Source organism: Micrasema longulum, unplaced genomic scaffold (genome assembly GCF_059751315.1).
Source record: "Micrasema longulum isolate JH-2025_06_02 unplaced genomic scaffold, ASM5975131v1 h1tg000340l, whole genome shotgun sequence".
NCBI lineage: Eukaryota > Metazoa > Arthropoda > Insecta > Trichoptera > Brachycentridae > Micrasema > Micrasema longulum.
Genome location: NW_028277543.1, coordinates 597,089 through 615,104, shown reverse-complemented (window position 1 = coordinate 615,104; position 18,016 = coordinate 597,089). Strand labels below are relative to the sequence as shown.

General features: G+C 31.8%; 1 protein-coding gene across 3 annotated transcripts in view; it reads left to right on the top strand.

Moving 5' to 3' along the window:
• The window catches only part of LOC148282315 (uncharacterized), a 346,468-nt gene that overhangs the window by 263,629 nt on the left and 64,823 nt on the right, over nt 1-18,016 (top strand). The window contains exon 1 of one of the 3 annotated variants that reach the window (XM_088225238.1): nt 1,029-1,350. The exons of the other annotated variants lie outside the window; for them this stretch is intronic. The gene's annotated coding sequence lies outside the window, so the exon portion shown is untranslated. Of the gene's footprint in view, nt 1-1,028; nt 1,351-18,016 lie in introns of those variants that run through there. 3 annotated transcript variants of the gene reach the window in all.

The following is an 18,016-nucleotide window of genomic DNA, read 5'->3' as shown; positions in this document are numbered from 1 at the left end:
AATAATCTGAACATGCAGAGCATATATTTTTTTAAAACTAAGACAAATGGATTCAAATAAACTACCAGACAAAACTAAACAAAAGACCCAGACAAACTTTTCAAAAGGTGTAAAAAATATTATTATCAGCAACTGTGTATGAATAAAAAAACTTATTTGAAGACGGACATGTCAAAAGTCGGAATAATCGGCGCGCGTGCATGAGAAGATTGTAATGTAGAGGAAGCGAGATATGTATGCAAAGATAGTGTTGTGGCGTTCTATCCTCTCTGCCTACCCTTACGGGGAAATGGCGTGATGGTTTGTTGTTGTTGTTGTTGTTACTTATTTTTAAACTATTAAATTTTTTTGAAGCGATTATTGATGGCGTAATTTAACCTAGAATTTTAAGAAAAATTGTACAAAATTCGTCTGATTTATATTATACAGGTGTTCTTTAAACCCTGTCACATCCGAAACTACAATGATCAGTATGGGCAAGAAGACATAAAGGCATATTTAAAAAAATATTTAGAACGAATACAATTAAAAAAAATATACATATAAAAAAAAACAAATGGTTGCTTACTTCTGCAAAGGAGAAGCGAGGGGTCGCGGCTGCGCGGTTGGCGGTGTATCCCACTCAACCATTTGTTTATTTTTTCTCCATATTTTATTTTTTGAGATTTCAGTCGTTCTAAAAATGTATGTTAATGTGCCAATATGTCTTCTTGCTCATACTGATCATCGTGGTTTCGGATGTGACAGGGTTTAAAGAACATGCTGTATAATGCTATTATTTTTTTTTCGAAACTTTTTTCCTTTAAAAATTTCTCTGTTAAATTAATAAAGCATTTTTTCAATTTACCAAAACAAATTTTACGCCTGGTGACTGATAAATTAACAATCAACCAACATGACCGATAAATTAACAATATTTTATGCCGCCTTAGAATGAACTGGCACCGGAGTAAAACATAACCCAACTCTGTCACTCTTTCGACCTCGCCGTAGCGAAGGCTTCGGTGATACGATTTTCTTTTCAATTTCAGTTATGCTCGACACTTGTTTCGGAGTCGACGCGCGTCCGCTCTCCGCCGCAGCGAGAATACCCGTATTTCCGACGAATCACTTCGAAAGTTAACTAAAAATGTGTTACATTGTTATTTGTGGCGAGATTCTGTGAAATTCGTGCACTGTTATGACAAATTACAGTGAATTTACTCAGTAAATTTTAATTGAAAAGTTAATGAATTTGTGTTCATTGTAGTGCAAATTGATAAGCAGAAGTGTTGATAAATTGATAGAATTGACATTTACTTCGATTAGAATTTATCTGTATCTACAGTAAATTTGGTGTACCCACCAGTGGTAATAATTGAGTTTTTTAAAAATGATAATATGATTATCGGGTTCCCTTTGTAGTGAGTTAAGCTACTGCGCACGACTTTTTGGGTTCGATCTCAGTTTTATTTTGAGCGATTTTCGCTATATTTTTTGCATGTTTTTTAATGTATTTTTTGCACTGCCAAAAGAGCCCAAATCACATTGGTCAATGATATAATAGAACACGGGTCGGGTTGTGGTCGGGTTGTGGTCCCGTGGCTAGTGTCTCGGACTCACAGACCAAAGGTCCGTGGTTCGAATCCCACTCTACCCCAACTTGATTCCATTTTCTAATAGTGAGTTATTTACAACTCGTTGAGAATGGCCCTCAAAATTAAATATTTGGGTAAACCCCACAAAAGGAGCATTTTCCCCCTTTGTGTATAAAATGATCCCTAAGGATCCCTAAGGATCATTTTATTCCCATTGAGAAAATAAAAATGTCAGATAAAATGCAATTATGTACACATTTATCGAAATAATATTCTAGATACAGTAGCAAGTTTAAAACATAAATAAGAAAGTGTTATTATAAGTTTATGTATTACTTTTGGCATTAATTTTGGCAAGATACTTAACAACAGACAAGGGTGAAGCTGTTGATGTACAGGGTCCCACTGAATAAACCTAATTGAGCTAGAGAATTTAGAGATTCTTATCTTAAATCCTAATTACTAAGCATCTCAAATTTAGAATCAATAATTGAATTTCGGCGTGGGGTAAAATGGTCCCGGAATCGTTTTGTACCTGTACCAGGAGATCATTTTTACCCAACCGTTAATTTTTTACTAAGTTATCGTTACTTAATAAAAAAAAAACTTAATGTTAATAAACTATCAATATATTTTGTCGTGATAAACTATTCAATAATAAATTATTATGAAAATAAAACTTTGTTATCAGTATTACACAATTTTATTCTTTTACAAGAACACAACTATAGTTTCGGGAGAGCACTCCCCCTATCGACGGGTGATATAAAACTAATAAAATAAACACAGAATATTGTTCACAATGTCATCGAATCTAAACAAAAAATAAACAGATTAATCAGTGAAACTTAGAGCAGGGGGGTTTTATTTTTATCTAAGGTGTTGGCATCACCGCACTCACCCTCTTAGACCCGCGTCTGTTATCACTCTCTTAGCCGAGCGATGTCTTCCCACACATTAAATCTTAGACTTGCTTATTGCAACTTCCACTTATTTGCTAAATTTTAAGAAATAAATTCGACTTAATGTTCTGTCCATGTTTTCATATCTGTACTTAAGATAACCATCCATTCATATGCCAACACCTTAGATAAGAATAAAACCCCCCTGCTCTAAGTTTCACTGATTAATCTGTTTATTTTTTGTTTAGATTCGATGACATTGTGAACAATATTCTGTGTTTATTTTATTAGTTTTATATCACCCGTCGATGGGAGGAGTGCTCTCCCGAAACTATAGTTGTGTTCTTGTAAAAGAATAAAATTGTGTAACACTGATAACAAAGTTTTATTTTCATAATAATTTATAATGAAGTGTTACGAAGTGAATGCCGATTCAATTAAAAATATTATTCAATAATAGTTTGTCATCGGGTGCTCAGACATTAGTTTTAATTAATAATCATATAAAAGAGTACAGGCATAATACTGTATACGTATAAAATAATGAACATATATTATTTTGTTAAAATGTCAAAAGCAGGCAGAAGCGAAGGGCATGTATGACAAGATGTATGAATGTGGAAGAAGCTAGAAATGTATGCCAGGATAGACGTGGGTGGCGGTGCATTCTCTCTGCCTACCCCTACGGGGAAATGGCGCGATGGTAGTGGTAGTAGAGGAGGAAGTCCTTTCGCTGACAAAAATCTTCAGAACTCACCAGGGAGTGGACATCTTGTTGATTGCACTAACTGGTTTAAGAAGAGATGTAACCCTGAAGAAGGCAATGTATTGGAGAAACGTGCAGTAAAGTGGTGCATAAAATAAAAAGTGATTATTTATTTTTATATATTAAAATTAAGTTACTCTCAGTTTAATTGAAATTAAAATATCTGCAGAATAAATTGATTTAAATTTTAGAAATATATACCATGTCGGATTATAAAACAATTAGTTTTTCCATTAAATTAAAAACATATGGTGATAACCATCTTTACTTTGCCTGTCATATTTGCCATTTAACTCAAATGCAAACATTTTTAGGAAAACAGTGTTAAATATGCATATTGTGCTGTTTAAAGCGTGGAAAATTGCTTCACAGCTTTGAGCATCAAAATTATAATAAATGAATTCTTTTGTTAGTGAATTTGTGTGTCAAATTTTTTAGAGGCATCTCGCACGATTATCAAATGGCAGTCGCTTTATATTTTATTCAATGACTATAATTCATTACCAAATAACAGGAACATTTCAGAAAAGAAAATATTAATTTAGAATTAAGGAAACTACCTTAATTCATTACATAAAGAAATTAAATTTACTTTAAATAGAAAAGGATAAAAAAAGAAACTTTCTTGACTTGTTTTCAACAATAAAAATAAAATGATTTCGATATCTACCGTAAACCAACAGACACAATTATTCATAATTCCTCAAATCATCCAATTGCACATAAACATTCCGAATTTCATTCGAAGATTTTATTTTATTTTTATTATTCCCTCTCCGCACCTAATGGGGACTGCATTGGTACACCAATCTCATCGTTTCTTGATCATTTTTGTTACATGAAGGTAAGATGATCAGTCTTACGCTTCTATTTTATAAAACAGTTTATAAAAGCAGCATCTATGAATAATTGGTTTAAAACCACCATAATCCAATCCTGTCTAGTTTACAGGAACCATCCCACTTCACACTTCCCATCTTAAGAACAACATGACAAAAATACTTGACTAAGCTCCATATGTATCGATGTAATATTTAGAAATCACTGTTAAAAATAAAATAGCATATAATTCATTATTTAGCTGTACCTCGATAAAGAAGCTTGTTTAGCTTTAAAACCGGTCGGTAGAAAAAAAAAAATAAAATGAGTAGTTAAAAACAAAGTTGTTTTGTATTTATTTTATTACAATGAATAACCACAAAATTAGCTCTTCAAATTAATTAATTAATTATGGATAACTTATATAGCGCCATTTTCGTAATAAAATACCTCAAGGGCGCTTTACATGGTGATTCTATTGTTAAGTTAATTTAATTGAAGCTTTTAAATTTGTAATTTAATTAAAATAATTTATTTTGTTGTCACGTGCTACGGATTTATTCAAATGATTTAGAGAACAAGTGGGTTTTAAGTTTTTTCCGAAACATCACTTCACTTTCACAGCCTCGCACCTCTGCTGGGAGAGCATTCCATGCCATAGGGCCTGCGACCGCAAATGCGCGTTCACTAAATTTAGTGCGCTGTTTGCGTAGAGGTATAATAACTTTTCCTCTCGCCGAAGACGTAGCTGATCTAAGCGTGAGACGCCTGTCAGCTAGTTCATCTGGAATGCATAGTTCCCTTAGATATACTTATACATAAGCCAACAGAGTTTGTATTCGACCCTCTGTGGAAAACGTAGCCAGTGTAGTTCCCGAAGTAGTGGAGTGATATGACTGAACTTAGAGATTCCGAAAATAAGTCTCGCTGCGGCATTCAATACAGATTGTAGGCGAGTCATTTTGTTCATTGGTAGACCTGCATAGATACCATTACAATAATCGACTCTAGACACTACAAACGCATTTATTAATTGACGGGCGGCATCAACCGGCAAATTTTTGCGTAAGCATTTAATTTGTCTCAGCTGGTAGAAGCATGAACTTATTGTTCTACTAATTTGAGCGTCAAGAGATAGGTCTAACTAACACTTATAAAAAAAACAATTATTACAATAAAACAGATTGCTTATAATTATGGACATAGTGAGAACTTAATTGATAAAATATAAAAACAAAACCGCAAACTTATAAATAAATATGTATATTCTACTCCCACAATAAATAAAGCTAACTCACCTAAGCAATGGAGGCGGATTCTTTTTATAAATGTAAATTTTTCTAAACAACTATCCGATTCCCCCTAGTATCAAACATTCAACTTGCGTCTACAAAACCAATAATGTAGAAAGAAAAAAATCACAAATATAAAGTCCCTTAATATACAATAATAAGTCTGGCATATTAAACCAATTAAATTGTCATGATTGCGATTCAATCTACATTGGAAAAACAAAAAGAAACTTTAAAATTAGAGTAAAAAAATACTTGAGTTGCGTAAACCATTTTAATATTTTTCTGAATTTGTTAACTATCTGATAGAAAATAGTCATAATTTCAATAAAGACGGATTAAAAGTTCTCCATGTTGCAAATAAAATATTAAAATAAGACAACGCGAAAATCTCAGAAATTCAAGAAGCGATTCATAATAAGAAAAAATATAAATAACCAAATAAATAATATTTCCTTTAGTTCACTCCTGTCTAGTTTTAAAAATCGTATCCATGTCACTTCACACCTCCCATCTTTACAATAATAACATGACAAAAAAACTTGAGTTACTTTGTCCGTATGTTTCGATGTATTATAATATTTATTAATTACTGTTAAAATAAACTAGGATAATATTGATTATTAAATTATACCTTGATAAAGAATTTTATGTAGCTTTGAAACCGGTCAGTAAAAAAAATAAAGAATAAGTGGTCCAAAACCAAGTTGTTTTATATTTATTTTATCAATGTAATGATACTTATCCGAGAAAGTTTATTTATATTTTTGACAAAAATATTAAAGTAAAAGCAAAATGCAAGCCTTTACAAACATTCACTAAAGCGACAATGATTGGACAGCAATGGATACAATTTGAATTCTCTTTTTTAAATTTGGAAAAAGATTTTGCAATTGATTTATATGCCATAGACATTGTCACATTGAAATATTTTTACGTTTATATTTTTTTAATAAAAAAAATAATATTTGAGTTCTTATGATTTACGCAAATATTTTGATTTTTGCATCATTTTTGACAAGTTGTAAATAACTCGCTTTTAAAAATCGGGAATCAAGTTGGGGTTCGAACTTTGGACCTCTGATCCGTGAGTCTGCAAGACTAGTCATGGGGTTACAGCTCGACTCACGGTTAGTAATTTTTAACCAAAAAAACACAAGTGCGCGTAGGAGCTTAGCTCAAGCTGTCGCATAAACAGTAATAAATGACACAACTGTCAGTTCGGTAAAAAAGTGAGAGGTGTAAAGACTAAAATACATTTTCATGTCTCATTAACCAAAGGTGAACTTTCCCGCTCTTTTCCCACTTTTTCTTTTTTGTATTTCCTCGGCTTCATTTTGTTCAACGACTCAAACTCCTTAGACTGAATGCGGAGGCATTTGAGATCCAAATCATATTTTTTTTAGTATGTTCTTTAATGGCTGGGAGGCAAAAAAAGATATTTTACTCATGTTTTTTTATAACCTTTCCAATTAATTTATCTCGAATTCTTTTTTGTACAAAAAGCTTCTTGATAAATTCTATGTATAATTGTTTGTGTTCAAATTGTTCCTCACTATGATTTTTTTTTTATCATTGAAATAATGTTTAAATTATTTCTACAATATTTTTTTCTACAATAATTTTTTTACTATACATTTATTTTACCCTTCGTTCGTTATTGCTCCCTTGCGTTCATTTTTTTAAATTGTTAAAATTTATCATTATTATAAGATTATGTGTTTTTTTATTATTTGGTTGTAATTTTTCTGGTTATTTAGTTTTATCCTCCTAAATGTATTTTACTGTAAGTATCTCTTTTCTGTTAAAAAGGCGCTCTCAGGTTTTGGTGGGTTTTTTTTGTTAGTGCCTATTTTAATTTATGTTGTTTTTTTTTATATTTATTATGTTATTCTTGTACATATATTTTTTTTGTCTATTGTCCGTGACTATATTGTTATTCCTTTCTGTTTGTGTTGTTTTTATGTTTATTATAATTTGTAATCATAATTTATCGTCTTGTTTTTGGCCGATATTATCATATTTATTAGTAAATGAAAAAAAACCCACACCAACGTCTCTGAGGAATTTTCTAATTTTCAGGTTCGACAAAGTTATTATTTTACAAAATATGTTTTTAAAATCAATTAAGTTTAATTTATTTAAGTGAAATATAGTAAAAAATTTAAATATTATTTAGAACGGCAGGAAACCAAAAAAACTAACCAAATGTCCACTGTCAAACTAAATATATTTTTCTGTGTAATGTCGGCTACCAACGTATCAGAAAAAAAATCGAAACGTATTAAGGGATACCAGTAATAAAAAAAAACTAGTAGCTTTTTTATTTCGTTGGGTACTTCACACAATCGGGGGTAATATTGTAGAAAAAAAAGACATCTGTTATCGTTGCTATTAACTATAACTTTTCTATTTCTACAAATAATTATGGTACTTAAGCACTTAGTAATAATCAGTCTGCTTATTTTTAGGAAAATGTTCAAGAAATAAATCTGTTCACACCTTCGACAGTTAGCATCATTCTAAAATGAGTTTAGTAGTTTTGTATTTTGAATTTGACAAAAAAAAAATATCTTTAAGATGTCCGAAACCTTTTTATGGTGATGTTTTTGCGAAACTCGAAGAAAAACAAAAGTGACGCAAAGTCACCTGCCATTAGAATTTACCTTACACAATTTTTCATAAAATTAATACTTGTAAAAAAACTACAAAATACACTTGAGCTCGCAAAAAATGTAGTATACATATTATTTATAATCCGGTTGTGGTCCCGTGGCTAGGGTTTGAACTCACGTATCAAGAGTCCGTGATTCGAATCGCACTCTACCCTCAACTTTATTCCCGTTTTCTTATAGTGAGTTATTTACAACTCGTTGAAAATGGTCCACAAAATTAAATATTTGGGTCTTCATAAGAACGTAAATATTAAATATATATGTATGACCATGCCATTTATTGAAAAAACACTACTCATCTCATCTCCTTAAAAAATCTAGTTTGATGAAAAGTTATTAAAAAATTATGCTATTTAACCCTAGTTTACGGTACGTTAGTAAATAATTCTTAATATAAATGTTTAATGGATGAAAGGCTCAGCGATAATTCACATAAAATAAATATTTATACTAATATGCACACTTTCCTTCTGACGCTTCTTTATAATTTACATAACTGTTTATAGCAATTACAGCAATATAGTGTTGCCAATTGTACAATTGTGACATACATACTCATATTAATAAATTATTCGTGTTTTTATTGTCTTTTATCGACTTACATAGATAGTAAATATTTGTTTGGTTTTGTCTGACCGTTGCACATTGAAACAAAACGTGATAATTGACTACCTATGTTTTAATTTTGTTAAAAATGAAAGATTTGATATTTGTGATTAAATTCTTACAATTAAAATGACACCATTCATACAATTTTTTTTACCTCCATCCAGAACTGTTAAATATTCCATATTTTTATATTGAGAAAATCGAAGACAATTTTCATTCGTTAAACAGATACATGTGGCGAAAATGAATGGCAGCGTAGGACGAGGACGACTAAAAAAGACGCGGCTTGGTCAGATAAAACAAAATCTCAAGTCTGGTTATGTAAAAAGCAGATATAATCGAAGGGCATGTATGACAAGATGTACGAATGTGGGAGAAGCCAGAAGTGTATGTCAGGACAGATGTGATTTTGTAACAGTTTATTTCACAAAAAAAACTTTCATGAACTTTTTTAATAAAAGTTTCAACCGATTTGTTTTGGCAAAAGTTGTCTTTCTCAGGGTCAATTAAATACGTAAAAAAGTAGTTTGTTTAAATGTAATAAAACATGGTTCATGAAAAGTGTTTTTTAATTGGGTTTGTAAAATTAAATAAAATTCAGTACAAAAAATATTATTTTACATGTTATTTTGTATTCCGCATTATATTTGTTATGAAATATTTCATCAACATGCATGAATACATTAAGTTTTGACATTAATTAATGTGTTTCATTTATATCTGTAAAGATTAATCCATTTTGTTTTGTACAATGTTGTACTTGTTCTAAAATGGATTATAATGAATACAATACCATTAAATTCGCTGTATTAACTAAATTCAATAAAGACTAACATAAGAGAATTATGAATATGGGAACAATAAACAGGAATTATTTTTTTTACTTCTTATGCATTAAATGTGAAGCAATTAAGCCAAATGACATTTTATTTAAAATATTAGATACATTGCAGAAATAAAGTCTCAAGAACAGAAATGTAGACACTTTTTGTAAATTGAACCGTGCGATAGTGTTAATCTATCTATTTAAGTTTGTAAAAAAAATATAAATAACTTGTTTTTTAATTCTGTTATTTATTTACAATTAACATTTAAAAAAATATATAGGTCCACCAAATATCACAGAATGATGATGCTGATATTTAAAACATTGTAGTAAATTTATCCGACGTCGCTCGAAAAAAATTTTAATACCGTACCGTTACTTTCGTAATTTTATGCTTATATATATAACAATATTTTGAGTTTGTCCAAATTTTTGTAGACAAGGACTGGATACAGCTCCCCAGTTGAAAATGGAATAGGGAAATGTCACACTACTAATACCAATAAAAATAAATGAAATAGGTTTAGAATAATTATTAATTGTATTTTCAAAATCAATATTGGTATTGTGCAGAATTTTTTTCATACACAAATGCAAAACAGGAATTTAATAAAAATACGTTGCTAGAAAAATAGTTATAATAAACTTAGCCTATTTTTTCTTTTGTACACCATTTTGTGAAAAAGACCTAAATTTTATTTTTATGGTATTTGTTACAATCAATATAGTGTAAAGTTTCCGCAAACTAAGTTTGGTAAAATTTTCATTGAAAATAAACGTAAAAATTGCAACTTTCAATAAAATATGATAAAAGCAGCATCTATGAATAATTGGTTTAAAACCACCATAATCCAATCCTGTCTAGTTTACAGGAACCATCCCACTTCACACTTCCCATCTTAAGAACAACATGACAAAAATACTTGACTAAGCTCCATATGTATCGATGTAATATTTAGAAATCACTGTTAAAAATAAAATAGCATATAATTCATTATTTAGCTGTACCTCGATAAAGAAGCTTGTTTAGCTTTAAAACCGGTCGGTAGAAAAAAATAAATAAAATGAGTAGTTAAAAACAAAGTTGTTTTGTATTTATTTTATTACAATGAATAACCACAAAATTAGCTCTTCAAATTAATTAATTAATTATGGATAACTTATATAGCGCCATTTTCGTAATAAAATACCTCAAGGGCGCTTTACATGGTGATTCTATTGTTAAGTTAATTTAATTGAAGCTTTTAAATTTGTAATTTAATTAAAATAATTTATTTTGTTGTCACGTGCTACGAATTTATTCAAATGATTTAGAGAACAAGTGGGTTTTAAGTTTTTTCCGAAACATTACTTCACTTTCACAGCCTCGCACCTCTGCTGGGAGAGCATTCCATGCCATAGGGCCTGCGACCGCAAATGCGCGTTCACCAAATTTAGTGCGCTGTTTGCGTAGAGGTATAATAACTTTTCCTCTCGCCGTAGACGTAGCTGATCTAAGCGTGAGACGCCTGGCAGCTAGTTCATCTGGAATGCATAGTTCCCTTAGATATTCCGGAGCCGAGTTGTGCAGTGACTTATACATAAGCCAACAGAGTTTGTATTCGACCCTCTGTGGAAAACGTAGCCAGTGTAGTTCCCGAAGTAGTGAAGTGATATGACTGAACTTACTACGACTGAATACTATGACTGAACTTACTACAATTACAAATACAAATTACAAATATAGTCACTTTACACACTATGTAACATTCATCAGTCAACTAATGTTACACAGTGTGTGAAGTGGCCACTTAAACCAGCCAATGACTGGTCATTAGCCCTGTAAATGCCTAGACTTTCACATTCCCTTCTCAATTTTTTTTGTCCCTCTCTGTTGCAACAAATTTAGATCTGAATAACTCCCTAGGAAGGAAATTCAGCCTGCCTGCAAACATTTGGACATACTCAAAACATTGCTGATTAAATTTTATAGTTCACTTTTATTCAAACTATTTTTATGAATTTTTTCGAGTAACCTCCCGGTGTTAGAAAACATTTTTTTACATCTAATCTCTCGTAGCACTAAACTTACGCAATGGGACATTGCGCGTTGGGAGAAATTTCTTGCCTTCGCATTGGAATGAAAATCCAGGTATGATTGATATAAGCTTAGTATTGTATGTACGAATGAGCTTACAAGGAAACATGAACGAGTAGAGATGTGATGAGATTAATGAGCATCACAGATGAATCGGTTATGCCACTTTCTACCGCCCATTAGCAAACCTCGCACCATTTATGTGTATGTCTGTATAATTGTGTATATTGCTAACTACCATTTTAACTAGGGCTTCAAAACCGGTTCGAGCACTAACTGAAATCTGTTTACCGGTTATTCGCTATTATTAAAAGCGCGCGTTATACAATAGTGCCATTTTTATTCGGTCAATCAGCCAAAAGGTTAATGATGAAGTCAATCTGAGGTGCTACGGAGATGAATGTACTCTTAAACAATATGGCACCGCATTGAGAGAAGAAACGAGGAGCGCGTGTTAACATCATTTAACATAGATATTATCGTTTTCATTGTAATATCTCGGCTATGCCATAAATATGAAAAAAAAAAAAAAATATTACTGGGATGGATAACGCGTCCGATATTTTCTTTTATCAGTACGTAGTTTTTTTTAACTATTAAATTAACTACACAATAACAGGGGCAAACCGTGTATAGAAGTGATTATGCGCAGCTTACCATTATACTTGACTAACTATAATAATGTTTAATTGTAAATTTATTTACAGAAAAACAAATAAATAATAAACATTTATTTTAAATCATTTCCACCGTTTGTATTTTTATCCTAATATGAATATATATTTTAATAAAGCGCGCCCAGCGCCTGCGGTGAGCCAAGAAACTAGCCGATTATTCCAGCTTATTTTTTCATACAAATAAGTATGCATACTATATTTTGAATGTATTAACCCCAGTGCGGGTTTTTTCTCCTAGATTAAACTTGCAGATTACACAAATTATTTAAAGATTCTTGATTTGGAAAACAGTATTTTAAACATTGTTTCTTAAGGACTATTTTTCTTTGAGATGGTACTTTTGACATAAGACCCTAATTACTTTCATGCGTCATATTGCAGGACACATAGCGCTCCGCGCGGCCATTTTTAGCACTATTAATTACTAGAACAATTTGGCCAGTTGACATTTCAATTGAATACCTAATATCGACTGAATTCATAGTGGTATTTTAAATTTATTAATGAATTATATATTAAAGTAATGCATAATATATCTATATAATATAATATATCACAAAGTTACATCGTTTGAGTTAATTTCATGGATGAGAGTTGTTGTATCACACAGAACCACAAAAAAATATCAATTTATGGTAAATATCACTTACATTATATTATGTACCTCCTATGTAGGTACAAATATATGATATTTTTTTAAAGCTTACCTGTAAATAAAATCACCATTCGCCTCTGCACAATAAAGCCATTTTATCAACTAGAATGTTTATATGTATCACCCATTTTCCCAAATACTTTATGATCTATTTCAGTTAGTCTTTCTTCGTCTCAAAATGTGTGATTTTACATTTTTTTATTATTATGAGTTAAATCATATGTGTTCGTCCATTATACACCGCAAGACAAAAAAAATTACGAGTTTACCTGCTACCGCGCCCCTTGACTTTACTGAACCCTTTTTCTAAGAAATCCTTTATCGATACCTCTTTCTTTAGTTTAATAAATTAAGGACACTATGTGTCACCTTTGTACAATATTTACATTTTAAAATGTCTCAACAGTCTTGTTTTACCCGCGTTTGAGTGAACATAACACAACAATCATGGAAAGTGCAAAGCAAATGTCGATTGCGATAAAATCCAAAATAATCACATTGTCGCAAGAAAACATATCTAATTGTGAAATATCTCGTCGAGTTGGGTATTCAGAAGGTGCAGTGAGGTTTTTATTTAAAAAAATCCAAGAAACTGGATCCATAGAACGGAAAAAAGGAAGCGGACGGGGGCGCGTGACATCTGCCCGAGATGATCGCTTAATAAAAAAAATTGTTATGCGCGATCGATTTTTAACGGCACCTGAAATACACGCAGAGGTGCAGTCTACCAGCACATCAACATTTTCAGTAAAAACAGTGTCCAGGCGGCTGTTGGAGCATGGTTTCCAAGCACGGAGTCCCGCAAAGAAACCATTACTCACGGACAAAATGAAGAAGGCTAGACTGGATTGGGCGAAAGAGCACCAGAATTGGACCTTGGAGAATTGGCAAAATGTTGTTTTCTCTGATGAATCAAAATTCAACCTTTTTGGTCCAGACGGCAGAAAGATAGTTCGACGAAAACGTGGGGAAAGATATCATCCGTCGTGCGTCACTCGAACCGTTAAACATTCACCCTACGTGATGATTTGGGGGTGCATGACAGCATACGGTTTAGGACCTCTAAATTTTGTACAGGGTACGATGAATGCCATTCAGTACAAAAAAGTGTTAAAAAAACATATTATTCCAACAATCGAGGACATTACGCAGTATACCGCGGACCCAATTTTTCAGGACGATTCTGCGCCGTGCACTAGAGCCCGCACTGTGAGTACAAATATATATATTTTTAAATGCATTTTGTGACCACATGATAAATAATTTATTGTTTTTTTATAGATCAATGAATTCAAGGAGAAAATTGGCTTAAAATCGTTGACGTGGCCCGGGAATAGCCCTGATTTGAACCCGATAGAAAATTTATGGGCGATTATGAAAAAAAAAGTCGGGAAAAAAAAATCAAAAAACATTGAGGAATTAAAAAAAAACTTAATTCAAGTTTGGGAAGAAGAAATAACATCAGAAATTTTAGATTCGCTTTACGCTTCTCTAAATAATAGAATTTTACATGTTATAAAAAATAAAGGTGAATTCACTAAGTACTAAATATTTTTAAATGTTATAAATATGTTTAAATGTAAAATACTTTAATTTAAAATAAAGCGATAAGAACCTACTTCTTAAATATGAATTAAAAAATAACATGTCTTTTATTATTCCATCACAAACACTCGACCATAAATGAACCGTTATGGGTCTCTAAGGTTCGGGTAATCTGATACCTGATATATAATGGCAATTTCTAAGTACAATTCATGAGTAAGATTTTTTATTTTAACCTTGAAATAACGAGTAGTCATCACATATGTCAAACAATATAAAAAAAACTAATTAAATATCAAGAATAATTCATTATATGTCAATTTTAGTTTTTTTTGAGAACTCGTAAATTTATTTGTCTTGCGGTGTATATGTATATTAAAAATGAAATTATTACCGTTTTGTTATATCAAGTTGGCAACCCTAAGTACAGCTCATCATTATGTTCTGTGCACAAGTTAGTCTGTGTAGGTTCTATTGTTGCTCACAACTTGCCGGACGCGGCCGGGAACCATTGTCCGGGTTCCGGGTTGCCGGTTGCCGGCTATTACGTCATCAGGGCTCCGCGTGCATCGCGTGACGTCGAAAGTGACTACGATCTTTATCTGAGTGTACCTTTTGTATATTGCCGCTGTTTCTCGCTTGCCAAACGCGTGTCATTCGCTTGAATCGGGTGTAAACATTGACACACAATAGGCACAATATTCCCTTACTAAATGCATTGCAATTTCTGCGAATATTGTAACGAGCAAGAATGTTCAGTCTTTTAACCAGTGTTTAAAAATGTTTTCTTACGGGCAGTAAAAAATATAGCTTTGTGGTAGATTTCTGGTTTACGGGTAGGTACGGGGTTCTTATTTTAAAAGTCAGGAAAACTCACCGACTTTAACTTGTAACGTCGGCGTCGCAAGCGGTGTAATTTTAATATTTTTTTGAAATATATAAATTGAAAAAAAAAAAACAACAAATGTCATTCTATAATTGAGGATAACATGTGAAATGGTATCGACGAATACCATCAAAGTGTTTGTTTTTTAGTATGTATCTTTGTTGAATTACCTTATAAAATAAAATAAAATAAGAGGTCTCGGGTTCCATTCTCGACATAGTTGACATGAAATATTTATAGATACGCTTCGGTTAGTGTACCAATACATTACCCTATACACCATTAGGTGCGAAAAGGGAACAATAAATCGAACGAATTCCTAAAATTATAAAAATTTTATACACAAATATATATATTTTAAAGTTAGACGTTTTCTGACGACACTTTATAAGTCTCGTCGCCTTTAACGTGTTTAAAAAAAAGAATGCACACCTTTTTTTATTGTCCTTTGTCTTTGCTACACATATTTATCCTATGTTTGTGTACAATATTTTACATTAATATTTTTTACACTTTTGACATTTTAATTATTAAAAAAAAAATACAGTAACTTAAACCCCACCAAGCCGCTTTCTGTGGCTTGTTGGTGAAGATTTATATTAATACTAACTTACATAATATTACCTAAATTCATAAAAACAATGAATTTAGATTGAGTTTTTCTACTGACATTTCTTGGCGGAACTGCATTCTGTCTGAACCAGTCTGACGATGTCGGTCATGACGAAACCCGTTCACTGGTAAAAATTATAAATAAAAGTGGAATAAATCTATACACGTATTTTTATTATTATAATTACAATGAATTTAGATTAGTTTCTTGTATAGGTCTCTCTTTAATCCGTGCCTCGTGTTTGAGGATGGTGATTACGCCTGGCTCCAGGCATGGCTCGTCTGTAGACAGTCTTCCTCCATCTGGAACGGTCTTGTGCTTTTATATAGTCATTCCTACTCATACTATACGACTACTCACTGACGACTACTCACTGATCTGTGTCTAGTATACGAGATTTAGGTATTATACTTGACACTAAACTTTCCTTTACAATTCATATTGAACATGTCATCAATAAATCCTTAAAACTTATTGGATTTATTAACAGAAGCACAGATGACTTCAAAAATATCAATACCCTTAAAACTCTCTTCTGTTCCCTAGTTCGCCCGCACCTAGAGTATTCCTCTGTTATCTGGTCTCCATATTATGATGTTCACATCAAGAATATTGAATTAGTTCAACATCGATTTTTGAGAAAGATAGGCTTGAGGTTGGGCTTACCCAGAGACCTATATACGTATAATGAGTTAGAAACTACATTGAATATATCTTCTTTTCAAGACCGTCAAAATAAATCCGACCTTATAGCCCTATTTAAAATTCTCAACTCACTCTTTGATGCGCCTGAACTACTGAGCTCAATAAAATTAAATATCTCAACTAGAAACCTCAGACAAAACTTACTCTTTCATACCGATAACCATAGAACTAACTATGGTTTTCATTCCCCTATGCCCAGAATTCTTAGGTCTGGCAACAAACATACCAGCCTTGATTTCTTTGATAACAAGTTGTCTTCTTTCAAACGATCACTGAATCAAATTCAATTATAAACACATCTCTCCCGCTTCCACTCCCACAAAGTCTACTTTAAACCATTGAGTCTTTCTACTTTTTTAAAAATAATTTTCTACGTATGAATGTGTCCATAAAAATGCCCATTGGGCGTATATATAAATAAATCAATTCCTCAGTGATGATTCTGATAATTCAGTGACTTTGCCGCTCCATCTTGTCGGTTGACGTCCGCGCGACCTTGTCCCTTCAACACTCCCGGGAGAATAGTTGTTTAGATATTGTTCTAATTGGCTTAGGCCATAATTATGATAAATTAACAAATAAATATTACCAAAACGATACTCAAGGCTTCTTATGATTATAAATATTTCTTTTCTCCGCTACAAAAATCAACTTCGACTGTGACTATGCCACTTGCTATCTTCACCTGTATATTATAACAGGTTGGAATCTAGTTTAACTGTTCCATCAAACAATGCAGACGTATCAATCCCATCGATATGTGTATCTCATTAAAATATATCTACATAACTGTCCGAGTAATCGTAAAAAACTATTTGTCAAATTAACTAAAACTTAACTGTTCAATGCCGTTATAATAAATAATTGCTGTTTATCCATGTCATGAAAGTGTACAGAAATTTGTAGAAATTAAGGTTTCATTTGCATAAATTGTGTTATCACTTATTAATGTTTTATACATGCATATGCATACATATTAGGTGTGTCCGTTTTCTTCCAAATTAAAAAAATGCTCTTCAATATATTGTGTTTGCTTTTGCATATCGACACGGGCTACTTTTTATCCCGAAAAAATATATTATTCCACCGGGAAAATTCTTATTGTTAAGCGACAAATCTATTTTTTCTAATAAATAAATTCATGTACAAAAAAAAAACAATTTATCGAGTCTTGCTAAACTGCATGACTGCAGTTCGCCAGTAGGCGCGTATCACCAAGATCTTAAAATACATACGTATTTCTACAAAATGTTAAAAATCTTATTACTACGAAAAAATGTTTATATGTATAAACTAATACAAACTAATACCACTTTCGGACAAAATATTTTACGTATTATTCAATTAAAATCTATAACCTACTTCCACTATCTATTAAAACAATTAGTAACG